Source organism: Oryctolagus cuniculus, chromosome 17, assembly GCF_964237555.1.
Source record: "Oryctolagus cuniculus chromosome 17, mOryCun1.1, whole genome shotgun sequence".
NCBI lineage: Eukaryota > Metazoa > Chordata > Mammalia > Lagomorpha > Leporidae > Oryctolagus > Oryctolagus cuniculus.
Window position 1 is genome coordinate 44,019,223 of NC_091448.1, and position 6,745 is coordinate 44,025,967.

Consider the following 6,745-nt stretch of genomic DNA (forward strand, 5'->3'; position numbering starts at 1 on the left):
CATTTCGTTCTGGATCCCCTGGGCCTGGCTTCTGCTCAGTCCTCCGGGAGCTGAGGGCTTACGGAGGAAACAGGGGTTGGGGGGGGTGGCTCCATGTGAGAGGATGGGGAGAGCATGACTGCCCCCAGGGGACAGGGGGTCCTGACAGGACACGCAGACAGCCCGGAGAGTGAGGGGCTCTCCCCTCCCGCGGCCCCCTACGCTGGCATTCCTCACTCATGAAGCACATCCATAAATCACGGCTCCCACCCTGACCCACACTCGGACCCCCAGGCGACAGTGGGCTGGCCCCAGATTGGGAGGCCTCCCCCCATGGCTTACCCACAATGCACTGGGCTCCTCGGGCACAGCCCCAGACCCACCTGTGAGGAAGGAGCCCCTCTGCTACTCTTCCAACCATGCTTGGGTCCCTGCAGACCACCCCGGGCTGGGGAGAAGGTGGGGTGTGTTCCCCGGGGTGCACACCCCCTGCCCACTACTGTTCTCAGCCCCGCCTCCCCCGCAGTTTTGCTCAGAGGGCCAGGTGTGAACGTAGTGCCAGGGGTTGGAGCCGGAGCTGGTCGTGCCTCTGGGCCATGTTGGGGGCCCCTGCAGAGATCAGGGGGCCAAGCCTCTCCCAGATGCCCAGAAGCCACCCTCCTCAGCAGCAGGGGGTGGACAGGCAGCAGGCGGCACCTGTCGGCCTAATCACCGTCATTAGCCGAGCAATAAAGTGGCACGGACCAGGCCAGCCTTTGAAGGAAGGGCCTGTCAGCCCGGGTCAGGCTCGTACAGGCAGCCTGCTGGCTCGGCCCCTCCTGCACACACGCTCTGGGCTGTGGCAGGTGGACAGGACACTGCAGGGACAGCCGTCTTCGTCCTCCCTGCCTGGACACCGACACCCTGCCTTCACTGAAGGCTTCCACGAGGTGGCAAGGAGCTTCGGGGTCTCCAGCCATCCAAGCCTGTGCAGAGCTGGGGCTCAAGAACGTGTGGGTAGTGAGCCCTCCATTGCTGGGGAAGACCAACAGGGCGAGAATAACTTGAGGACAGCCTGTGTGACGGAGCTGCGCCCCCAGTTCCTACACAGGCTGTCACAGTGCATGTCTGGATGAATGAATGTATCAGAAGCATGGGAGAGCTCCCTGTTCCCAGAGGGAAGGTGGATGTGCTGCCCTCAAAGCCTCCCCCCCCGGGGGGGGGGAGCACTGTGTGACCTTGAGGCAGCCTATGGGCCTCTCTGGGCCAAGGTCTTACACGCAGCAGAGAGGCCCAGATTTCTGAGTCTGCTGCTCCTGTTTCCCCTCCTCCTGCCACCAGCACCGGCCCCAGAGGCAGCTGTTGCCACCGGAGAGCTCAGGAAGCGGCTGCCAGGACAAAGCTGGCAGGGTTCAGCCAGGGAGTTCATTAGAGAGACTGAGGCTGTCAGTGGGAGCAGGGCTGTCAGTGCCACTCCTGTTCACCTTGACCTGAGCACAGGTCAAGAGCAGCTTCAAGATGCAGAGTCCTCAGCCCCAGATTGGGCCCCCTGGGAGCTCGGGCCATGACTCCCCTGTCTCCCCGAGGTGAGGGGAGGTGCCTCTCCTCAAATGGGAGGCGGCTGCAGTGCAGCCAAGGGGTGCAGAGGCGGGGGTGGGTGGGACGGGACAGGTGAGGTTGAGACAGGTGGGATAACTCTCTAGATGGGGTGCCCCCTGCAGCCTCAACCCACTCTGGGCCCGATTAGTTGTGTCTGGCAGAGCCACGAGGTTTTGCCACAGGCAGGAAGACGGAGGGCCTCAACAGGGGGAGCCCCCAGCCTGGGGGTGGAAGGAAGAGGGAGGGAAGGGCATTCGGCAGCCTGACTAGAAAGAGTGTGACAGTGACCCAGAACTGCTCTTAAGGACAGGGGATGGAGGGCAGTGAGGATGCCACTTGGGTCGCTTATACCCCACAGCAGATGCCTGGGTTCAAGTCCCAGCACCACTTCCAATTCAAGCTTCCTGCTAATGTGCACCCTGGGGACAGCAGCGATAGCTCAAGTATCTGGGTCCCTGTCACCCTGGGATTGAGTTCCAGGCTCCTAGTTGTGGCCTGGCTCAGTCCCAGTAGTGCAGGCATTGTTTTTCAAATACATTATTTTTTAAAAAAGAAGAAGGGTGAGGAGACCCACGGGCATATGGACACAGAGCCTCAGGTTCTCGGACAGACACGTGCACAGCAGCAGATGCCTGTGCGCACAGCCCCACACACTCACCCTCAGACATGCACCGCGCACACACACAGCCACTCACACCTGAGTGTTCTCATAAGTACGTGGAACGATGCTCTCGCCCCCTTGGCCGCAGATTCTGGCATGGACGCTCCTGCGTCCATTACGGCTCCACAGATGGATGCACGCCCACGATGGCTCACGAACATGACAGCAGCAGTGCAAACACTTAGACACTCACAGAGGTGCACACTGAGCCAGTGCAAGCGCACACACACACACAGTAGCACTGCCTCTCCCCGTCCCCACAGCCAGCCTCCCACAGCACGAGGCATAAGAGGGGAGAAGAGAAGCCCTCCCCCCTCCCCCAAGTGGGACTCTAACTCTGTTCCTCCCTGCCAGACACCCCCCTCCCAAGCTCTGGGCTTGGAAACTCCCTGGATTTCCTAGGGGGTCAGCCAGCCGGAACAGGCTCAGACTTCGCAGCCCAGCTCCCCCACCACAGCCCTAGCTGGGTGCTTCTCCATCAACCACAGCTGAGGAGCTGCTGCCTCCCATGGGAAGCCCACCCTGATTAGCCCCAGGTCTCTCCAAACCTTCTTCAACACAGGGTCTTTGGGGCTCGGAGCCTAATGGAAGCTGTGCTTGGGCTCTGTTCCCCTGCAGGCATTCTTAAACGACTTCCATGTCAGTGGCCTGGGAAGCCGCAGGGTCAGTCTAGAGAACTCACTTTGGGAAGACAGGTGCATCCTACATGAGCAGAAGAGGACAAGAAATAGCTGATCCTGGTGTGGGTGCAGGGAGGGGCGCCCTCTCCTCCATCACACTGGGGCTTCCAAGGGTCAACACCTGCTATCCCCTCTCCCTGGGTCCCCAAGGTCTTGTGTCAGACTGGCCCCAGCCAGTCCTGGCAGAGCCATCCTGACCTCCAGTCTCCAGAGGTACAGAGTTGCCCCTGGCCCCAGCCCATCCAGGCCATAGCCCAACTCAGCTCCCTCTGGGAGCCTGAAATGAAGGTGCTGGAGGGAGTGCGACCAAACTGCTGGATGGGAGCCCTTTTCCGGGGGGAGAACCAATACTGCAGCAGCTGGGGTGGAGGCTAAAGTCCAGGACAGACCTCCCAGCCTAGGAGAGAACTGTGAGGGGCTGGGGTGATGAGAAAAAGGGGGGATGGTCCTGCTCGGAGGCAGAGAAGGAGAAAGACCTGTCAAATATCCTTCCAGTCCAGACGGTAAGGATTTCACAAGCTCCTACTTCCACTCCCAGACTGCACGCTATGCGGAAGCTGTGCTTCCCAGAGGAAGAGGCAGCCGAAGCCCACGCCCACTCCTGGGGCAGAGGTGGATGCAATGTTGGAGGAGGAGTAAGTTCATGTCACCCATCTGAAGCTGAGCCTCGCAACAGGACATGGCAAACCTGCATCTCAGTGCCATGCTGGAACCCTTGGCCCCTAAATTAGTTTGTACCTCCCTGATTTTTAATGAAGTTGACTTTTTTTTTTACTTTTTTTTTCCCATTTGTGTTTTACCTATTCAAGTCCTTTGCCCATTTTCCAGTGAGAGCATCTTCTTGTTTAAGTAAACAGAGGAACTCTTTATATATTATGGCTATTAACCCTTTATCTGTTACTATGTCACAACTCTTTCTCCCAGACTACTTTTTATCTTTTAACTTTGTTCTTGTTGCATTTTCACTCTAAAGAAATTTTTTAATTTTTACTGACGCAGCTCTGTCAACAGAATCCTTTGTGACGTCTGGACTGTAAGTCATGCTTAAAAATGCCTTCTCGGGGGCTGGCGCTGTGGCTCACTCGGTTAATCCTCCGCCTGCAGTGCTGGCATCCATATGGGCGCTGGGTTCTAATCCCGGTTGCTCCTCTTCCAGTCCAGCTCTCTGCTGTGGCCCAGGAAGGCAGTGGAGGATGGCCCAAGTGCTTGAGCCCTGTAGCCGCGTGGGAGACCTGGAAGAAGCACCTGGCTCCTGGCTTTGGATTGGGGTAGCTCCTGCCATAGCGGCCATTTGGAGGGTGAACCAACGGAAGGAAGACCTTTCTCTCTGTCTCTCCCTCTCACTGTACTGTCTGTAATTCTACCTGTCAAATAAATAAAAAAAATCTTAAAAAAAATAAAATAAAAATGCCTTCTCGGGGCTGGGCATTTGCTGTAGCAGTTAAGAGGACCATATCCCCTATTGGAGTGCCTGGTTTAAGCCCTGGCTTTGCTCCCAATTCCAGCTTCCTGCTAATGCGCTCCCTGGGAAGCAGCAGGTGATGGTTCAAGTAGTGGATCCCTGCTATCCTTGTAGGCAACTCAGATGGAGTTCCTGGTTCCTAGTTTTAGCCTGGCCCAGCTATTGTGAACGAACCCTAGGGATTGGTCCCCTGCTGATGGGAGATCAGCTGGAGGGAGATCTCTATCTCTCTCTCTCTTTTTCTGTGTGTGTGTCTCTGCCTTTCAAACAAATAAAAACAAATCAATAAAATTCTAAATGCCTTCTCCACTCTATAATATAAAAATGTGTCGTGGGCCCCTTGCTGTGGTGCAGAGGGTTAAGCTGCCTCCTGCAGCGCTGGCCATCCCGTATGAGCACTAGGTCGAGTCCTGCCTGCTCTGCTTCCCATCCAGCTCCCTGCCAATGCTCCTGGGAAATACTTGAGGCCCTGCCACCCACTCCAGATGGAGTTCCAGGCTCCTGGCTTTGGCCCGGCATTGCCCTAGTTATTGAAGCTATTTGGGGAGAGAACCAGCAGATGCAAGATTCTCTCTCTGTCTCTGTCTCTCTCTCTCTCTCTCCCCTTCTCATGCCCTGCATTTTAATTAAAGAAATAAATCTTTAAAAAAGAAATGGCTGTGATTTTTATAAATATTCTGCTACCTTACTAATCCTCTCATTAGTTCTAACAGTCTTTCAGTTGCTTTCTCTTAGATTTCCTAAGTTAACACTCACACGGTTTGTAATTCTTGAAGGTTCTGCCTTCTTCCCTCTCATATTTACATCCCCCTTATTTCTTTTTCCTTATCCTCCTGCAATGGTTGCGGCCTTCAGAATAACGTTTACTGGTGCCAGCCATCAGTTTACAGCGTTCATGGTTCTCTGTGCCAGGTGGATCCACACAGAAACATCTGTGAGCCTAGAAATAACAAGCAGTCCAGCGTGGATGGGAGGGGAACAAACACCTGGGGAGGTCTTGCTGGCTGCCCTTTTTTTTTTGGACAGGCAGAGTGGATAGTGAGAGACAGAGAGAAAGGTCTTCCTTTTGCCGTTGGTTCACCCTCCAATGGCCACCACGGCTGGCGCACCGCGCTGATCCGAAGGCAGGAGCCAGGTACTTATCCTGGTCTCCCATGGGGTGCAGGGCCCAAGCACCTGGGCCATCCTCCACTGCCTTCCCGGGCCACAGCAGAGAGCTGGCCTGGAAGAGGGGCAACCGGGACAGAATCCGGCGCCCTGACCAGGACTAGAACCCGGTGTGCCGGCGCCGCTAGGTGGAGGATTAGCCTAGTGAGCCACGGCACCGGCCTGGCTGCCCTTTCACTGTGAAACTCTACTGTTTTGTTTTGTTTTGTTTTTTTAAGATTTATTTATTTGAAAGAGTTACACAGAGAGGCAAATTGAGAAAGAGAGAGACAGAGAGACAGAGAGAGGCCCTCCATCAGCTGGTTCACTCTTCAACTGGCCACAATGGTCGGATCTGTGCTGATCCAAAGGCAGAAGCCAGGAGCTTCTTCTGGGTCTCCCACGTGGACGCAGGGGCCCAAGGCCTTGGGCCATCTTCTAACACTTTCCCAGGCCACAGCAGAGAGCTGGATCGGAAGTGGAGCAGCCAGGACTCAAACCGGCGCCCATATGCGATGCCGGCACTGCAGGCAGCAGCTTTACCCACTTTACGCCACAGCACCAGCTCCATCAACTTAACTCTTGAGTTAAAGGGAACAGAGCTTTGCTCGCTCTTCTGAGTCTCAGAGGTGATTACTGAGTCAGGACCTGCCTTCCCAGCCCAGAACACAAGTCCTGGGCTACTACACTCTCGCTTCTCACCCAGCACGGATGTACCTGGCGAACAGAGAGTGGGCACAGGCTGATTGGACATCCACTACATACCGAGGATTGTGCTGGGAACTTTAAATATACACATTTATGTTATGCGCACAAGAACACTATGAGTAAATAACATGGATTCCTTATTAACAGATGAGCAAAGTGAGGTTCCCAGTGGTGAGAACGGGAGACCACACAGACAACCATCCTTGAGGGGGTCACTGTCACCTCCCCACACCCTCTTCCCCTCTTTTCTTTCTTCTTCTTCTTCTCTTTTCTTCTTCTTCTCACTTGAGAAAGAGAGAGAGACAGACAGAGAGTTAGAGAGCTCCCACTCACTGGTTCACTCCCCAATGCCCACAGCAGCCTGAGCTGGAAGCTGGGAATTCAGGTCTCTCCCACATGGGTGGCTGAAACCCAGCTACTTCTGCCGTCACCTCTGCCTCCCAAGAAGTACATTAGCAGGAAGCTGGAATCTGGAACGGGGCCAAGTCCAGAATCTAGGCACTCAGTACTCTCTTTTTTGAAGTATTTAGC